This window comes from Chiloscyllium punctatum, chromosome 24 (genome assembly GCF_047496795.1).
Source record: "Chiloscyllium punctatum isolate Juve2018m chromosome 24, sChiPun1.3, whole genome shotgun sequence".
Taxonomy (NCBI): Eukaryota; Metazoa; Chordata; class Chondrichthyes; order Orectolobiformes; family Hemiscylliidae; genus Chiloscyllium; species Chiloscyllium punctatum.
In genome coordinates this window covers 36,611,688-36,628,956 of record NC_092762.1, presented here as the reverse complement: position 1 = coordinate 36,628,956, position 17,269 = coordinate 36,611,688, and the positions used below count along the sequence as shown (strand labels likewise).

At 43.8% G+C, this 17,269-nt stretch overlaps 1 protein-coding gene across 5 annotated transcripts in view; it reads right to left on the bottom strand.

Moving 5' to 3' along the window:
* LOC140494454 (phospholipid phosphatase-related protein type 3-like) overlaps positions 1 to 17,269 on the bottom strand; it is a 141,536-nt gene that overhangs the window by 92,395 nt on the left and 31,872 nt on the right. The window contains exon 1 of one of the 5 annotated variants that reach the window (XM_072593631.1): positions 10,731 to 10,750. The exons of 3 other annotated variants lie outside the window; for them this stretch is intronic. The gene's annotated coding sequence lies outside the window, so the exon portion shown is untranslated. Of the gene's footprint in view, positions 1 to 2,168; positions 2,190 to 10,730; positions 10,751 to 17,269 lie in introns of those variants that run through there. One more of the 5 variants, XM_072593629.1, reaches the window with a different exon arrangement.

The following is a 17,269-nucleotide window of genomic DNA, read 5'->3' as shown; positions in this document are numbered from 1 at the left end:
TGTATCCTATTTCTTATAATCCTTTCTAAAACTTTACCCACAACCGAAGTGAGGCTCACTGATCTATAATTACCAGGGTTGTCTCTAATCCCCTTCTTAACCAAGGGAACATTTGCTCTCCTCCGGTCTTCTGGCACAATTCATGTAGACAATGACAGCATAAAGATCAAAGCCAAAAATTCTTCAATCTTCTCTCTAGTTTCCCAGAGAATCCGAGGATAAATCCAGTACCAAATCCAATGTGGCCCCGCCCCTTGTTGGCCTGTCTATGTACTGTGTCAGGAACCTATCCTGCCCACATTGGACAAAAACTGACCCATCTAAGGTATTTGAACTATAGCATTTCCAGTCAAAATTTGGAAACTTATAGTTCCCCATTACAACTACCCTGTTACTTTTGCTCCTATCCAGAATTCATCTTTGCAATCTTTTCCTCTACATCTTTGAAACTTTTCAGGGGCCAATAGAAAACTCCCAACTGATAACAGTCTGATAACAGCAAGGAAGAAGCTGTTCTTGAATTTATTCGTGTGTGAATACAAACTTTTGAATCTTCTGCCCGCCTCCATAGATTTTTTTCATCTCTCTTTTTAATCTTCCATATTTCACCAGCTCTCAAAGGTCTATCCTTCAAATTCTGTCCATTCCTTACTTCCTTCAACTGAGACCCAGTTAGCTGGACAGCTGCTTTGTAATGTAGAGTGATGCCAACAGCATGGGCATACTTCCTGCACCAATTGAGGTAATCATGAAGAAATTACATTCTGAACCTCCCTTCTCACCTGATGAGTGGCAATCCTCAGGATAAACCATGATCAGTCCTCTATCTCTCTCCCTCTAATGAAGGAGAGAGAAACAGAGACAGAGACACAGGCACAGAGAGAGAGTGCACATATGAGTGTGTGTGTTTGCATGTGTGAAAGCTTGATAAAGAGTGTGATGGAGTATAAGCCTGTGAAAGGATGTATGCATGGGTCTGAGTGTGAGGGGTGTATGTGTATAAGAGAGACCGTGTGTATGAGAGATGGTCTGCGTGAGTGTGTGAATATGTAAGGGTGTATATGTATGTGTGTGAGAAAATGTATTGTGTCATGGGGTCACGTGTAGTGTGACATGAACCCAAGATCTTGGTTAAGGCCATCTTTACTGGTTGAGAGTGTGTTGCTGGAAAAGCACAGCAGGTCAAGCAGCATCCAAGCAGCAGGAAAATCGATGTTTCTGTTCCAGCCCGAAACATCAATGTTCCTGCTCCTCAGATGCTGCCTGACCTGCTGTGATTTTCCAGCAACCTAATCTCAACTCTGATCTCCAGCATCTGCAGATCTCACTGCCATCTTCATGGGTATCTAACTTGGCTCTCAGCATCTGCTTGGCCACTTTGCGCTGTTGCCTGTCCAAAGTCTGCCTTGGAGGATGGTCGCCCAAAGATCTGAGGCTGAACGTCCCTGACCGCTGAAGTGTTCTCCGAATGGAAGGGAACACCCCTGTCTGGTGATTGTTGTGCAGTGTCCATTCATCTGTTGTCATAACGTCTGCTCGGTCTCACCAATGTACCATGCCTCGGGGCATCCTTACCTGCAGCATATGAGAGAGACAACATTGGCTGAGTGACATGAGTACCTGCCACGTATGTGGTGGTTAGTATCCCCACGTGTAATTGTGTTACCCATGTCGATACTTTGACACGCCTTGCAGTGGTTGCCATGACAAGGTTGTACAGTGTTATGGTCAATATTGTCCTGCAGACTTGGCAGTTTGCTGGGAACAATGGTCTGTTTCATATTTGGTGGTTGTTTAAAGGCGAGAAGTTGAGGCGTAGGGAAGGTCTTGGCGAGGTGCTTATCCTCATCGATAATGTGTTGCAGGCTGCAAAGAACATGGCATAGTTTTTCGACTCCTGGGAAGTACAGGACAATGATGTGTACCCTATCTGCTGCATCCCGTGACTGTCTATTGAGAAGCTCATTAAGGTTTCTCGCTGTGGAACGTCAGAACTGGCGATCGATGAGTTGAGCATCTATTCTTATGAGGGCATCCTTGAGCACCATCAGGTGTCTGTTCATCCCTCTAATGAGACAGCAGCCCTCTCGTAGGTCAGTGGTAACTTTAACTTTTTTCAACCAGCTTCCAAGGCCCAAACTTCGAATATTCCTATTAAACCTGCTCACCTAATCGCCTAAGAAGGTCCTCCTTGAAACCTTTGATTCGATTTGATTTATCAAGGTCACATGTACCTAGGTACAGAGATAAGTTTTGTTTTAAGTGCAGCACAGGCAGATCATACCATACAAAGTGCATTTGCACATTAGAACAGAGGAATACAATGTTACGGCTGCAGAGAAGATGCACAAACAGTAAGATCAACATTAAATTCAAAATTTGAGGCGGGCATTCTGAAGTCTGATAACAGTTGGGAAGAAGCTGTTCTGGAATTTATTCACACATGAATACAAACTTTTGTATTTTGATTAAGCTGGTTGCTTTCCCGAGACAGCAGGAAGTATAGATTGAGTCACCAGATGGAAGGTTGTTTTGTGTGATGGACTGGGCTGTGTTTACAACTCTCTGTAGTTTCTTGCAGTCTTGGGACTCCAACTCCCAAAACACGCAGTGATGCTTTCAGGTCGGAATCCATAAAAATTGGTAAGAGTCCTTGTGGACATACCTACCTCTTTGACTAAACATTTGGTCCCTTGATGTTTCCTTTATTGGCTCAATATTAATTAAGGCTGCTGTCGAATATTTAATGACAATGTGAAATGGACAAAAGTGAATTGACAATCTAACAACAATGACAACATGCAGTAATAACACCACCAAATGCAGACATTTGAATTGTATATCTGAAATGTAGACACTTTTTGTTGTAGAGAGTTTAATGTTTGAGCCACTCCACTAGTTTTTGTCTGCTTCATATTGCAACATGCTTCAAGAAAGGCTTTTTCAGGTCGTCACACAAGACTGCACAGTTATTTTGAAGCAAGGTCTGCAATGACACTGTACATGGCGGTAAGACAATAGAACAACACATTAACCCATTACAACCTTTTAGGAGAACACTAATGCATGACTAATGTCACAGAGATACCGAAGCTTACCTCAGTCTCATTTACAAATCCATTAAAACCTATCACCACAAAAACTTGCTCAAGTTAAAGTCCACACGAAAACTCTGACCTGGATTTTCCGATGGCTAGGTCGGCATGTCTGCAGCAGAAGTGGAAGTTGCACATGGAATCTCTGGAATCCTGGAGAAAACAGACTCCAAATGATATTTCTGAGGTGATGGAAGATCCTGCTGAGAAATTACCCAACGTCTGAAATGCTCTGAAAGTATCCATTTAAATTGGAGAACTAGCAGGTGTTGCTGAAGTTAAGGCAAAGTTAGACTATTAAATATTCAGTCTAACTCTGAAGTAGCTGTTAATCTGACTCCTAACTACACTTCCCCGATTTGCCTGGAGCCTGAACTGACAAATCACTTCGATCCTTGGACCCAGTAGCCACTCCCCACACCCCACCTTCTTCCCAAATGATCCAACAATATTTCGCCATGGGAAATATAGTGTTACAGGGATGGGATGGGTCTGGGTAGTGTGCCTTTCGGAGGGTTGGTATGGACTCAATGGACCCAACAGCCTACTTCCACACTGTAGTGATTCGACAGTTCTATGAACACTCTCAATCTTTCCCCCACTTTGGGATCCAACAACATTCCCTCCAACCTTCCGATCTACCTTCAGAACCAAACATCTTTACTCTCCCCACACCTCTCCATCCATCCATCCTGGGACCTGACCACCGTTCCCCCACTGCTGGATTGAAACCCCTCCTCTTGCCACTTCTCCCCACCCCACCCCAACATCAGATTCAATATCAGCCACCATCCCAATTTACCTGAAACACACCATTACTCATCTGTCCTGCTTGCCATCTGCTACCCTACCCTAGCTACCTAGTACATTACCGCTTGCCCACCTGATACCCTAGCCCTATTCACTCTTATCTACCACCAGGCACTCAGCCTCACACTGATCTAACGAATCCATTCACAGTAGCAGCTTCACAGCCTGCCCATCATGCTGGATCGAAATTATTAGAACACAGTAACTAACTATCAAGAAAAAAAGTGCATGGGTTTCTTTGCTCTGACTGTTATGCACTGTCAGAACGGAAGCCTGGTTACACATTTCTGAAAACAACCCAATGGGAATCTTTTTCAGGAATATGGAGCCCTTTCATTTCATAAAGAAATTGAGTGCAGTTACAATCTGTGCAATGTGACCGTGCCTCAGAAAATCCAGCCCCATATATCTGAGTAAAACCAGTTCAGTAACTGGACATTGTTGAAATCACAAGCTCTGGTCAGGCTCTGCACAAATTGAGCTCCATTCTGGACATGTTCTTGGGTAGGTCACAAGGAGATTAATCATTGCGCACTCCCTCGACAGTATTCTCAATTGTCAACACACCAAAATGTGAAAACAAGACCAGACACATACTACTAACCCCTGATGAATGTTGCACAAAATCTAGACATATAAAGAAAGGGGCAATCAGTAGCAAGACAGGATACTTTGAAAGGCATACTAGGGATCCTCTGAAACCTGGCACAGTTTTCTCACGGTGTGGGATTTTGTACATTATAGTTGTAGTTAACACTTCATTTCCCAGGGTTCTAGATTTCATCTACTTGTGCCAAGGTGGCTTGTCACCACCAACACCTGGGTCAGTATGAGGAAGCAATTAATGCCTACAGAATGAATCTTCAAAAACTATTTTGTCCCAATGACTATTCTTCCCCCAACCAATATACAACAAGTAGCTTGTTATATATTGTACTGTTGATAAAACAAAACATAGCTCAATAAACTGAGAGCTATCTTCATAAATTTCTGTCAATAATGGTTCCTGTTCTTAGTGTGGGAAAGGCAGCTGCTCAGAATCTTAAACCCCTTTTCCGTTGAAAGGATGTATTCACCGGATATTAATTTTACTCACTGTTTCTCCTTCATAACACGGGAGCTCAGAAGCTTTCTGTCAACATCTGTATGGATTTGTTCCAAGCTCTTCCTGGTTGTCCCTGGTGAGTTGTGCCTTGATATCTACTCTGTCACAGGAGATCGCTGTTTACTATCTCAGTCAACAGCCTCAGATACAAAATTAGAAATGGCTGGAAATAAAAAAATACTCAGCAGGTCTGCCAGCATCAATGGAGAGAATTCAGAGTTTCACATTTCAGGTCCAGTGACCCTTCTTCAGAACGTTCGCTCTGCTTTCTCTCCACAGAGGATTCTGGGTAATCCAAGATGGAGGACGGGAAAAATTTCTGGCTGTAACAGCTGCTCCTTTTTGAAGTGTTTTAGGTGTCGGAGGTGATTTCCTCAAATTCCAGGAGCAGCAATTGCTGTTTTATATGCTATTGCATTGTTTTGGAACTTTGGAAATGCCGCCAGACCTGTTAAGCTTTACTGGCAATTTCTGGTTTTGTTTCTGATTTCCAGCATCCATAGTACTTTGGCTTTTTTGAACAGCCTCAGCCATCTCAGAATTACAGCAATCTCACTCTCACATCCATCAGTACCCAAAAAACAACACGCCCTGAGAACAATCAGTTTTAGCTGCTATTTAACTTTGAGCAACTTCACCTGACTCTGTAGTAGATTAGGCTGAAGATCCTACATTGATTTGAGCGGGAAGGAGAAATTCAGTCTCTTGACAATGGTTTCACATTTTGGTTTTAAGTTCTCAGCATCCAGTCAGTTCTCCTGTTGGTCAGGAACCACTTTTGCATTTATTCGCTTGCTGTGAATGTTCATCACTCTAACTCCTGGGAATTATAGTCATAGTCATAAAGTCCTACAACATGGAAACAGGCCCTTTGGCCCAAACTGGTCCATGCTGATAAAAAAAAATGTCGGTCCAAGCTAACCCCATTTTCCTGCACTTGGCCCATCTCCTTCTAATCCTTTCCTACCTATATATTTGTCCAAATGCCCTTTAAATATTGTTAATGTACCTGCCTTAACCACTTCCGCTGGCAGCTCATTCCATATGTATACCCACCGTCTGTGTAAAAACATTGCCCCTCAGGTTCTTTTTTATTCTTTCCCCTCTAATCTTAAACTGATCACCTCTAATCCTCGATTCCCCAACCTTGGGAAAAAGACTGAGTGCATTAACCCTATCCATGTCTCTTATGATCTTAAAGATCCCCCCTCAGTCTCCTACGCTCAAAAGAAAAATGTCCCAGCTTGTCCGACATCTCCCTATAATTCAGACTGTTGACTCCTTGTAAATTTCTGTACTGTTTCCAGTTTAATGACATCCTTCCTATAGCAAGGTGACCAAAACTAAACACAATCCTCCAAGTGCAGCTTCACTAATGTACTGTATAACTGCAGCATAGCTTCCCAATTTCTATATTCAATGCCCTGATTGATAAAGGCCAGTGTGCCAAAAGCTTCTTCACTGCCCTGTCTATCTGTGACTCCACTTTCAGAGAACTATGCACCTGAACTCCAAGGTCCCTCTGTTCCACTACACTCCCTAAGGCCCTACCATTCACCAATTATGTTCATGGGTGCCAGTTTGTTAGCCAAAATTGGGCAACATAGGGGTTCACAGGTTTGACTAGGTGCAACCATCTTCAGCTGCTTCATCAATAACCTCCCCTCCATCATAAGGTTAGCTGATGATTGCACCATATTCAGCACAGTTCAGCATTCCTTAGATACTGAAGCAGCCCACATTCAAAATGCGAAAGCAAATATTTCTGGAGCAACTCAACAGGTCTGGCAATAGAAAACAGTTATCGTTTCAAGTTTGATATCCCTTCTTCAGGTCTTCTCAGTCTTCTCTCTGGAGGTGCTGCCAAACCTGCTGAGCTTCCCCAGCAATTTCTGTTTTTTTTTGTTTCACACCTTCAGCATCGCCAGTTCTTTGTTTTATTTTCATGTTCAAATGCAGCAAGACCTGAGCAATGTTCAGGCTTGAGCTGAGATGTGGCATGTAACATTCATGTAACACAATGCCAGGCCATCTGGAGCCAATCTAACCGTCAAGGTGATTTAACCAATAGAAAACAAAAATACTGCAGAGGCTGGAATTCCAAAATTAAAACAAAAGATAGAAATTAAAAGAAAGACAAAGAGTGCTGATCAGGTGGAGAAAATTCCAGTCTCTGTAAATTCTGCAGAACCTGAGCTTTTCCAGCATTTTCTCCAATATATTAATGGAATGGGTGGCTCACAGCACCAGATTCCTGAGTTCGATTCCATCTCAGGCAACTGTTCATGTTGGGTTTGTATGTTTTCCCTGTGTCTATGTGAGATTTCTCCAATACTCCGGTTTCCTACCACAATCCAAAGACATGCAGGTTAGGGTGGATTGGCCATGGGAAACAGACAGTTTTAGGGAGTAGGGGGTAGGATGCTCTTCTGGGGGTTGGTGTGGACTCAATGGACCAAACGGCCTGCTTTCACACTGTAGAGATCCTATAAATGGCATGAATGGCCAGGCATGTGCAAAGTTTGGAAATTGGAAAAGTAGAGTTTCCAGGCTGGGTTGTGGCTGGAATAGGGTACATGGTGGGGCTATTGAGGGATTTGAAAACATAAATTGAAGTCTGCTTTAAGATCAGATTAAATTTATGAAGAGTGGCAGTGATGAAGGGAGTGAATGTTTGTAGATGTGGTACCAATCAAGCTGGCTGCTTTGTCCTGGATGGCGTCAAGCTTCTTGGGTGCTATTGGCGCTGCATCCATCCAGGCAAATGGGGGGTATTCCATCCACATCCTGACTGGTGCCTTATAGGTGGTGGTCATTCTTATCTATTCAGCCCTGGCCAAAACATCACCCACAAAGCTTCTCTCCCTCCTCCCAGATTGTTTCCTCTGGTGTCTCCCCTCCCCGACTCCCATCTCTAATCTCCCAGTTCTCTTTGACATACTGTCCCTCTGTGACATTATCTGAAAACATAGCTTTCACAGAAAAAAAACACACGACCCTCCCTCACTAACAACTACTCAACTACATCACCTGTTAAACCATCAGGCTGCCAATCTGACATTCGATACCGGGTGGGGGAGCAGAAGGTTTGGGCTCCAGCCACCAACTCTATCCCTCTGCATCACAACTGCCTGAGGCTAAACCAGAAGACTGTAAGATATAGGAGCAGAATTAGGCCATTCAGCCCATCAATCTGCTCAATCTGCGCACAACCATTGTCCACAGTACAGTTGTATGCTGGTGGCCAGGGTGCAAAAGCAAGGATAACTATTGACAATATTGATAACTATAACAATATGTCCCCCCGTTTATTTGTAATAGGGCCATTGGTTCATTCTTTTCAGCCCAAGAGAGCAGTTTTGGTATGATGGTGCCTCTTATTATGCAGTTACCTCTCAGTTCTGTGCTGGAGCATCAGCCTGGATTTTCATGAGGTCTAACTATATTAAAAGCACATCATAAGGCACATTAGTTTTGAGACAGAAGAAACCCAATGTTCCATCTTCCATTGCTGCTGCTGTGGGCAAGTGCCTAGCAATTACCTGAACGTTTAAGAGCCTAGCAACAGCTGACTCTCAGGAACAATGACAAATATGTAGAAGTAAGCTGGCTTCTATTCTTGGGACATCCATGTTACAGAGTGACTAAAGAGAAAGAACACTTAAAAATGTCTAGGAGCTCCTGAAGAGGAAAAAGGTGGGTGAACCTTTCAGGTGCTGTCACATCCTGAGGTGCATTGCCTGTGCTGTCATCTCTGAATACCGTGGTGTGTTCCAGCCGCACTCCACAAACTTTTGTTCTTTCATCTTTCATAGGATGTAGGCATTGCTGGCAAGACCAGCACTTGCTGCCCATCCCTAATTGCCCTTGAACTAGACAATAGATAGTAGAAATGGACAATAGGTGTAGGAGTAGGCCATTTGGCCCTTCGAGCCAGCACCACCATTCATTATGATCATGGCTGATCATCCAGAATCAGTATCCTGTTCCTGCCTTACCCTGAGTGACCTGCTCGGCCATTTCAGAGCAGACAAGCAAGAGGCTGGAAGAACACAGCAAGCCAGGCAGTACCAGGAGGTGGAGAAGTCAACGTTTGGGTGTAAACATTTCCCTCTGATTAATGCACTTAACACTCTGAGCAATTTAGCACGGCCAATTCACCTGACCTGCACATCTTTGGACTGTGGGAGGAAACTGAAGCACCCGGAGGAAACTCACGCAGACACGAGGAGAATGTGCGCGCGCCACACAGACAGTCACCTGAGGCTGAAATCGAACCTGGGACCTTGGTGCTGTGAGGCAGCAGTACGAACCACTGAGCCACTTTGCCGCCCCTGAAGAGGGCACATACTTGACTCAAAATATTAACTTTGTTTCTCTGCGCTGTTATTTAAGAGACTGCAAGGAAAAGCCAGGGAACTGCAGAGCAGTGAGCCTGACATCAGTGATGAGTAAGATGTTTGAGGGGATTCTGACAGGATCTACATGCATTTGGAAAGGCATGGACAGATTAGGGATTGTTAACATGACATTGTGAGTAGGAAATCATGTCTCACTAACTTGATTGAGTTTTTTTGAAGAGGTTATCAAGAAGATAGATGAAGGCAGAACTGTAGACTTTACCACACGTTCAATTGGTTAGTCAGGTTAGATAACATGGGAGGAGGGACAGCAAGCCAATTGGCTACGAAATTGGTTTGACGGCAGGAGACAGAGGGTAGTAGTAAAGCTCAAATCCTCCAACCCTGGCAACATCCTTGTAAATCTTTTCTGAGCCCTTTCAAGTTTCACAACATCTTTCTGAAACGAAGGAGACCAGAATTGCATGCAATATTCCAACAGTGGCCTAACCAACATCCTGTACAGCCACAACATGACCTCCCAATTCCTGTACTCAATACTCTGACTAATAAAGGAAAGCATACCAAATGCCTTCTTCACTATCATATCTACCTGCAACTCTATTTCGAGGAACAATGAACCTGCATTCCAAGGTCTCTTTGTTCAGCAACACTCCCTAGGACCTTCCCATGAAGTGTGCGAGTCCTGCTATGATTTGCTTTCCCAAAATGCAGCACCTCTAAATTAAATTCCATCTGCTACTCGTCAGCCCATTGGCCCATCTGATCAAGATCCCGTTGTAATCTGAGGTAACCCTCTTTGCTGTCCACTACACTTCCAATTTTGGTGTCATCTGCAAACTGACTAACTATACATTTTATGCTCACACCCAAATCATTTATAAATGATGAAAAGTAGTGGACCAGCACCGATCCTTGTTACAGGCTTCCAGTCTGAAAAACAACCGTCCACAACCACCCTCTGTCTTCTACCTATGAGCCAGTTCTGTATCCAAATGGCTAGTTCTCCCTGTATTCCATGAGATCTAACCTTGCTAATGAGTCTCCCATGAGGAATCTTGTTGAATGCCTTACTGAACTCCATATAGGTCACGTCCACCACTGTGCCCTCATCATTCCTCTTTGTTACTTCTTTAAAAACCTCAATCAAGTTTGTGAGACATGATTTCCCATGAACAAAGCCATGCTGACTATCCCTAATTAGTCCTTGCCTTTCCAAATATGTGTAAATCCTGTCCCTGAGGAACTTGCCCACCACCAATGTCAGGCTCACTGGTCTATAGTTCCCTGGCTTGTCCTTACCACCTTCCTTAAATAGCAACATCACGTTATCCAACCTCCAGTCTTCCGGCACCTCACCTGTGACCATCGATGATACAAATAGCTCAGCAATCACTTCACTAGCTTCCTACAGAGTTCCCGCGTACACCTGATCAGGTCCTGGGGATTTATCCACTTTTATGTGTTTCAAGACATCCAGCACTTCTTCCTCTGTAATATGGACATTTTTCAAGAGGTCACCTTCATTCTATATCTTCCATGTCTTTTTCCACAGTAAACACTGATGCAAAATACTTGTTTAGTATCTCCCCCATCTCCTGTGACTCCAAAAAAGGCTGCCTTGCTTATCCTTAATGTATTTGTAAAACCCTTTGGATTCTCATTAACTCTATTTGCCATAGCGCGAATGGTTAGCAAGTTTGTGGATTACACCAAAATTGGTGGTATAGTGGATATTGAGGAATGTTATCCAAGAGTGTGATGGGATCTTGATCAACTGGGACAGTGGATGAGGAATGTCAGTTGGAGTTTAATTTAGATAAATGAGAGGTGTTACATTTTGTTAAGACAAACCAGGGTTGGACTTGCACAATTAATGTCAGGACCCTGGGGAGTATTGTCAAACAGAGAGATCTAGGGTATGTAGGTATATAGTTCCTTGAAAGCGGCATCACAGGTAGACAGGGCAGTGAAGAAGGCATTTGATATGCTTGCCTTCATTGGTCAGGGCATTGAGTGCAGGAGTTGCGCCATCATTTTGCAGCTGTATGAGACATTGGTGAGGCTACGTTTGGCATACAGTGTACAATTCTGGTTGCCCTGCTATCGGAAGGATGTGATTAAACTGGAAAGGATGCAAAAAACGTTTATAAGGATGTAACTGAGACTAGACGTTTGAGTTACAGGGAGGGGCTGGATAAGCTTGGGCTGGATATCCTTGGAGTGTTGGAGGCTGAGGGATGACCTTATGGAGGTTTATAAAATCAGAAGGGGCTTGGACAGGGTGAATAGTCAAGGTCTTTTTCCAGGATAGGGAAGTCCAAAACTAGTGGGCATAGTGAGAGGGAAAAGATTTAAAAGGGACCTGAAGGGAAACCTTTTCACACAAAGGGTGGTGCATGTATGGAATGAGCTGCCAGAGGAAGTGCTAGATGTAGGTACAGTTACAACATTTAAAAGATATTTGGACAGGTGCAGGCACAGGAAGTGTGAAGAGGGATATGGGCCAAATGCTAGCTATAGGGACTAGTTCAGTTTCGGAAACCTGGACTGCACGGGCGATATGGGCATGTTTCTGAGCTGTAAATCTCTCCACACAATGCTGCCAGAAATGCTGATTTTCACCATTACTTTCTGTGTTTGTTTGTGAACAATGGTTAATAGTTGTCATGGAGTTAATAGTTATCACCAACCTCTCCTCATTTCCTAATGGGATTTCAATAAATGAGATATTTCAAAGGTGTTCCCTTCTCTAAGGCAATGTTAGTATAGGTACACAATCCTTTATCGAAAATCCTTGGGGACTGTTGTTTTGTGGAATTTGGAATTTTTCGGATTTCAGAATAAATGTCATTTTCACAGTGAAATAAAAATAAGTTACTTAACAGCAGATGCATGTGTGACTAGTACGTGCGCTGAGACACAGTTGATGCCTGCCAGTGCTGGGCCACACCGCCATGTCACATCTGAGTGATGTGGTTCAACTGGGTGTGGAGTTGGGTCACCTGTTTGCGTGCCAAAATGACGCTCCACACTCCACGAAAATAATTTTGGATAAAGGATAAAGGATTATGCACCTGTAGTGAGCACTGCTTCCAAAGGCACTGCAGAGCCTTCTGACACCATTTCATACACCCACCCACCCCCAATGCTGCTTTAAGGTGAACCCATGGGACAAAGCATCGGTTCAGAATAGGCATGAACACAGGCACTTTTCCTATAATGTGCGTTTATTAAACACGATTTGTCTGTAGCACAATTTGTGAATTGCAGACTTTTTTTTAATAAAGCGAACTCCTGTTTGCTGCTCAGTGATTCTCATGCCGTGTCACAGTTAGAGGAGAACTAGATTCCACATTGGCATCACAGGAACGTCGGCTCATGTGCTTTCTTGGGAAGAGCTTTGTGAAAGGTATTTTGAAATGTTTGTGCTATTGGACTTGGAAAAGCATTGTGAAAGTGGCTTTGCACTCTGGGGACAAGAGGCTGGGAACAGTCTGTTCATTTAAAAACTTAAAGAGTTGAGATAAGTCTGAAGTTTCACTGGAACTGACACACAGTAAAAGGACAGTGTTGAAGAACAGTTTGAAACTTCGGTGTGCTGTTTGTATTATTTTTGTTTAAAAAGATATGCTTAAGGTTAAAGAACATCTGCACACACATGCAAATCTGTTTCAGTGACTAATTACTACAGTAATCAACTGCAAAAGAATGCCAGTGCAGGGGCTTGGACATAGTCAGTCACCTGCTCAGGGTGGTCAGAGTCAGGAAACTCTGCACTTAGTGGGTGAGGGAGAGAAAGGTGGGTGGCACACTGCTACTTTCAGTGCATGTGTGGAGATGTGCTGAGGGGGTGAGTAGGCTGTGCAGAGGAGATTCAGGGTTAGTCAGGGTCAGATATTAGTGAGGATGAGAGAGTTGGGAAGATGCTGCAGGAAATGTTGGATATAGTAGCAGAGATAGAGTGAATGTGAGGTATCAATGAGAAGATGGTGGCACTTTCACTGGCAGAGTGGAGAAGGTCATTGATCTTCTTCCTACATTCTGTGCATTCCTGCAGATGGCTGAGACTGCACTGGCCTGGATGGTAACCATGGTCCAGGTTGGTATATGGTTCCAGCAGAATGGCATCCTCTGTTGGCCTGGGAGAAAAGGACATCTTGCCTCTGCATCATCCCATCCCCATCAGCAGCATCTCCATGTCCCTGCCCACAAAGCAAGACACCAATTTTCCACTGTCTGCCACATCCGAGTCCAATTACAGGAACAGTGCAGGACAGCTCTGGACTGACAGCTCTTATCTGGGTGCACAATAATTTTTAATGATGGTGCTGCACTATGGATGATGGTCAATTCTGGGATATCCAGGAAGAGATGAATTGTTTTGGAAATGGCACATGAGGGGCACCAAAGAGTGGGGAAGATAATAAACCAGGCAGGTTTTATAAAATAAGGTGACAGAAGTCCCCAAGCATCACAATGTGAAACTCTCTGAAATACTGACAGGAAAAGAAATGAAGATTCAACCCTTGATCTCCCAGGGCAGGTTTCACTCTGGTATTTGACTTGTGCAGTGTTACCATTGGATGGAATCAGAAGACTGGCTAGAATTTAACTCTCAACTCTGATCTCCAGCATCTGCAGTCCTCACTTGCTACTGGCTAGAATGTGGTGCAAATAGCAGGTATAGATGCCAATTGAGAGTAATCAGTTGAAGTTTTGATGAATTGCACTACAAAGTACCATACAGTTACAATGGGTCAAAACTTACTTGGACTGCTATCATTCATTTTAGGCGAACCACTATTTTTGTTTAAATTTTTACTGATATTTTTGGTGGTTCACCCCTAAACCTGTTGTTCCCATTGGCCCAATCCCCTTCTATTGCACAATTTTCTGTAACACAGCTTCGCATGGGAGCGCCATTACAGTGTTATTGGAGAACTACCTATAGCAGAATAATAGGTCAGCTCTAACTGAAAGCAAAAGTGTAGGGAGGGAAAGTAGGACAAATACTGAAATGGTGGACAGTATTCACATCCTGATGAAAAGTTGTGGAGGTCACTGCTCCTTTTCACAGAACGTTGACTGCATCAATTGAACCTGCCTTTGCCATAGTCTCAGGCAATGCATTCCAGACTTTAACCACTCACTGTGAGAAAACATTTTTCTCATGCGGTATTTGCTTCTTTAGCCAATTGATTAAAAACATATTCTCTTGTTCTCACTGCTTTCTCAAGTGGGAACAGTTTCTCCCTGACTGCTCTATCCAAACCTTTCATAAGTTTGAATAGCTTGATTAAATCTCCTCAGCCTTCTCTTCCCTAAGGACAACAGTGTTAATCCCCCCAATCAATCTTCAGAACTGAAGTTAAAAGCAAATTACTGCGGATGCTGGAATCTGAAACCAAAACAGAAAAGGGTCAGTTAGACTCGAAACGTCAGCTCTTTTCTCTCCTTACAGATGCTGCCAGACCTACTGAGATTTTCCAGCATTTTCTCTTTTGGTTTCAGAACTGAAGTTCCTCATTTCACAAAACCACTCTCGTACATCTCTTCTGCACTCCCTCCAATTCTTTTAACATCATTCCTCAAATGTGGCATCCAAAATTGTCCACAATACTCCAGCTAAATGGCGTCTAATATTCAATAAAACTTCTTTGCTCTTGTTCACTGTTAGGATGCTAGTCTAGGATACCATATGCTTTGTCAATCTGTCCTGCCACCTTTAATGGCTGATGTGGTTAAACAGAAGGAAGCCTATGAGTTTTTTGATGGAGGTAGTTTGTAGGACACAGATGAAATTTGAGAGCTATGTCTAGAATGCAACAGCAGCTAATCTTAACAAGTCTTGTATTTGCTGAATGGAGCATTAGGTGTGGGCCTGACATGCTGTCACTGCATGCTGAGGATTGCTGTGTACTTCAACCCATTCTGGCTTCTTTATTTGATAATTTCAAAATTCTCAGCTTTTATTTCCCTTTCACACCTTAAGAAGCTCCATTACAAAATAACAAATCACAAAAACATGACAGCAGTAATGTTCTGTCCGGGCTGGGGAGAACAGCAGAGGTGAGGTCGAGACCAGGAGGGTGCCGGCAAGGTAAGGACTTAGTATCGATTTGGGCAGCGGCAAAACCAGAGATACTACACCACTTCCTCTAACCAGAAGAAAAAGACTCTGTAAGGTAAGGAATTTATTTTCTCTCTTTCTTTTCTTTCATATATTTAAACGCTTTGTTTGGTTTTAGTTCGTTGATGTAAAGTTAAGGCTTACAATGGCAGGGGACCTCACACCCGTGACATGTGCCTCTTGTTTGATGTGGGAGCTCAGGAACGTGTCTGATGTTCCTGACTCTTACACTTGCAGGAAGTGTGTCCAGCTGCAGCTCTTGTTTGACCACGTGACGGCTCTGGAGCTGTGGATGGACTTACTGTGGAGTATCCTCAACAGTAGTAATCTCGGGATTACTACCAGTGCCATGTGCTAGCCAGTGTAGAAATGAAAAAATAGGCAGGATGAACACGTGGCTTGAGGGATGGTGTAGGAGGGAGGGGTTCAGATTTGTTGGACATTGGGACCACTTCTGGGGAAGGCGGGACTATTACAAAATGGATGGTCTACATCTGAACCAGACCAGAACCAATGTCATTGGGGGAGTTTTTGCTACTGCTTTTGGGGAGGTTTTAAACTCATGTGGCACGGGGCTGGGAACCAGAAGAGAAGGCAAGTAGACCCCTTCTGTAAGCCTCCAGCTTCGCGCTCCTGCTGTCAGACGAGGCTTGTGGCCGGGAGAGAGAAAGGAAGGAAGGAAGGACAGACAGGCACAAAGGAGGTGGGAAGCAAGAGAGATGAAGGAGAGTGGAAATAACAATAATAACGCAAGTTTCATTTTAAAATTTAAATCGATTCTCACTTCACCTGCTCCTCTCGGTTAGAGTTTTGACGGCTGCCTGCATAAAATACACAGCTTCGGAGGGAGGGAAGTACAAAAGGGGGAAAGAAAGAGAGTGAGAGAGAGAGAGAGAGAGAGAGAACAAGCGCCTTGGAAGGACTTGATAGAAAAAAATAAAAGAAGGGGATAGTTAGTCTTCTGTCAATGAAAGGCCGTCACTTCAGATGTTTCGCTTCCGAATTTATTTTGTGTTTTGTGCAGCTTTCAGTTGAAATAAGTGACTAGCTGTAGAAAAGTGCAAAGGATATTTTACTTTGTTTTATATTCTGCCTTTAAATGTAGATCAGGGATTGGGGTGGCATGGTGGCTCAGTGGTTAGCACTGCTGCCTCACAGCACCAGGGTCCTAGGTTCGATTCCAGCCTCAGGTGACTGTCTGTGTGGAGTTTGCACATTCTCCCCATGTCTGGGTGGGTTTGCTTTGGTTTCTTCCCACAGTCCAAAAATGTGCAGGTCAGGTGAATTGGCTATGCTAAATTGCCCGTAGTGTTAGATGCATTAGTCAGGGGGAAATGGGTCTGGGTGGGTTACTCTTCGGAGGGTCGGTGTGGACTGATTGGGCCAAAGGGCCTGTTTCCTTACTGTAGGGAATCTAAACCAAAGTTTCATGTTGGTTAGTTCCTCCTCAGCACCTTCTCTTTCTTTACCGCCCCCCATCCCTTTCTCCACTTGGACAATTGTTCTAATCAAGTCTTTTTTTTGGCCAAATGTTCAGGGCTACTTTCAAAAAACAACAGAAGTGGACTGAGGAGAGCCAGGAGGGGGCATGAAAAGGGCTTGGCAAGAAGGATTAGGGAGAACCCAAAGGCATTTTACTCATACATGAGGAATAAGAGAATGATCAGGGAGAAGGTAGGGCCGATCAGGGATAGCAGAGGGAACTTGTGCGTGGAGTCAGATAGGGGAAGCCCAAAATGAGTTTTTTGCTTCGGTTTTTATGAAG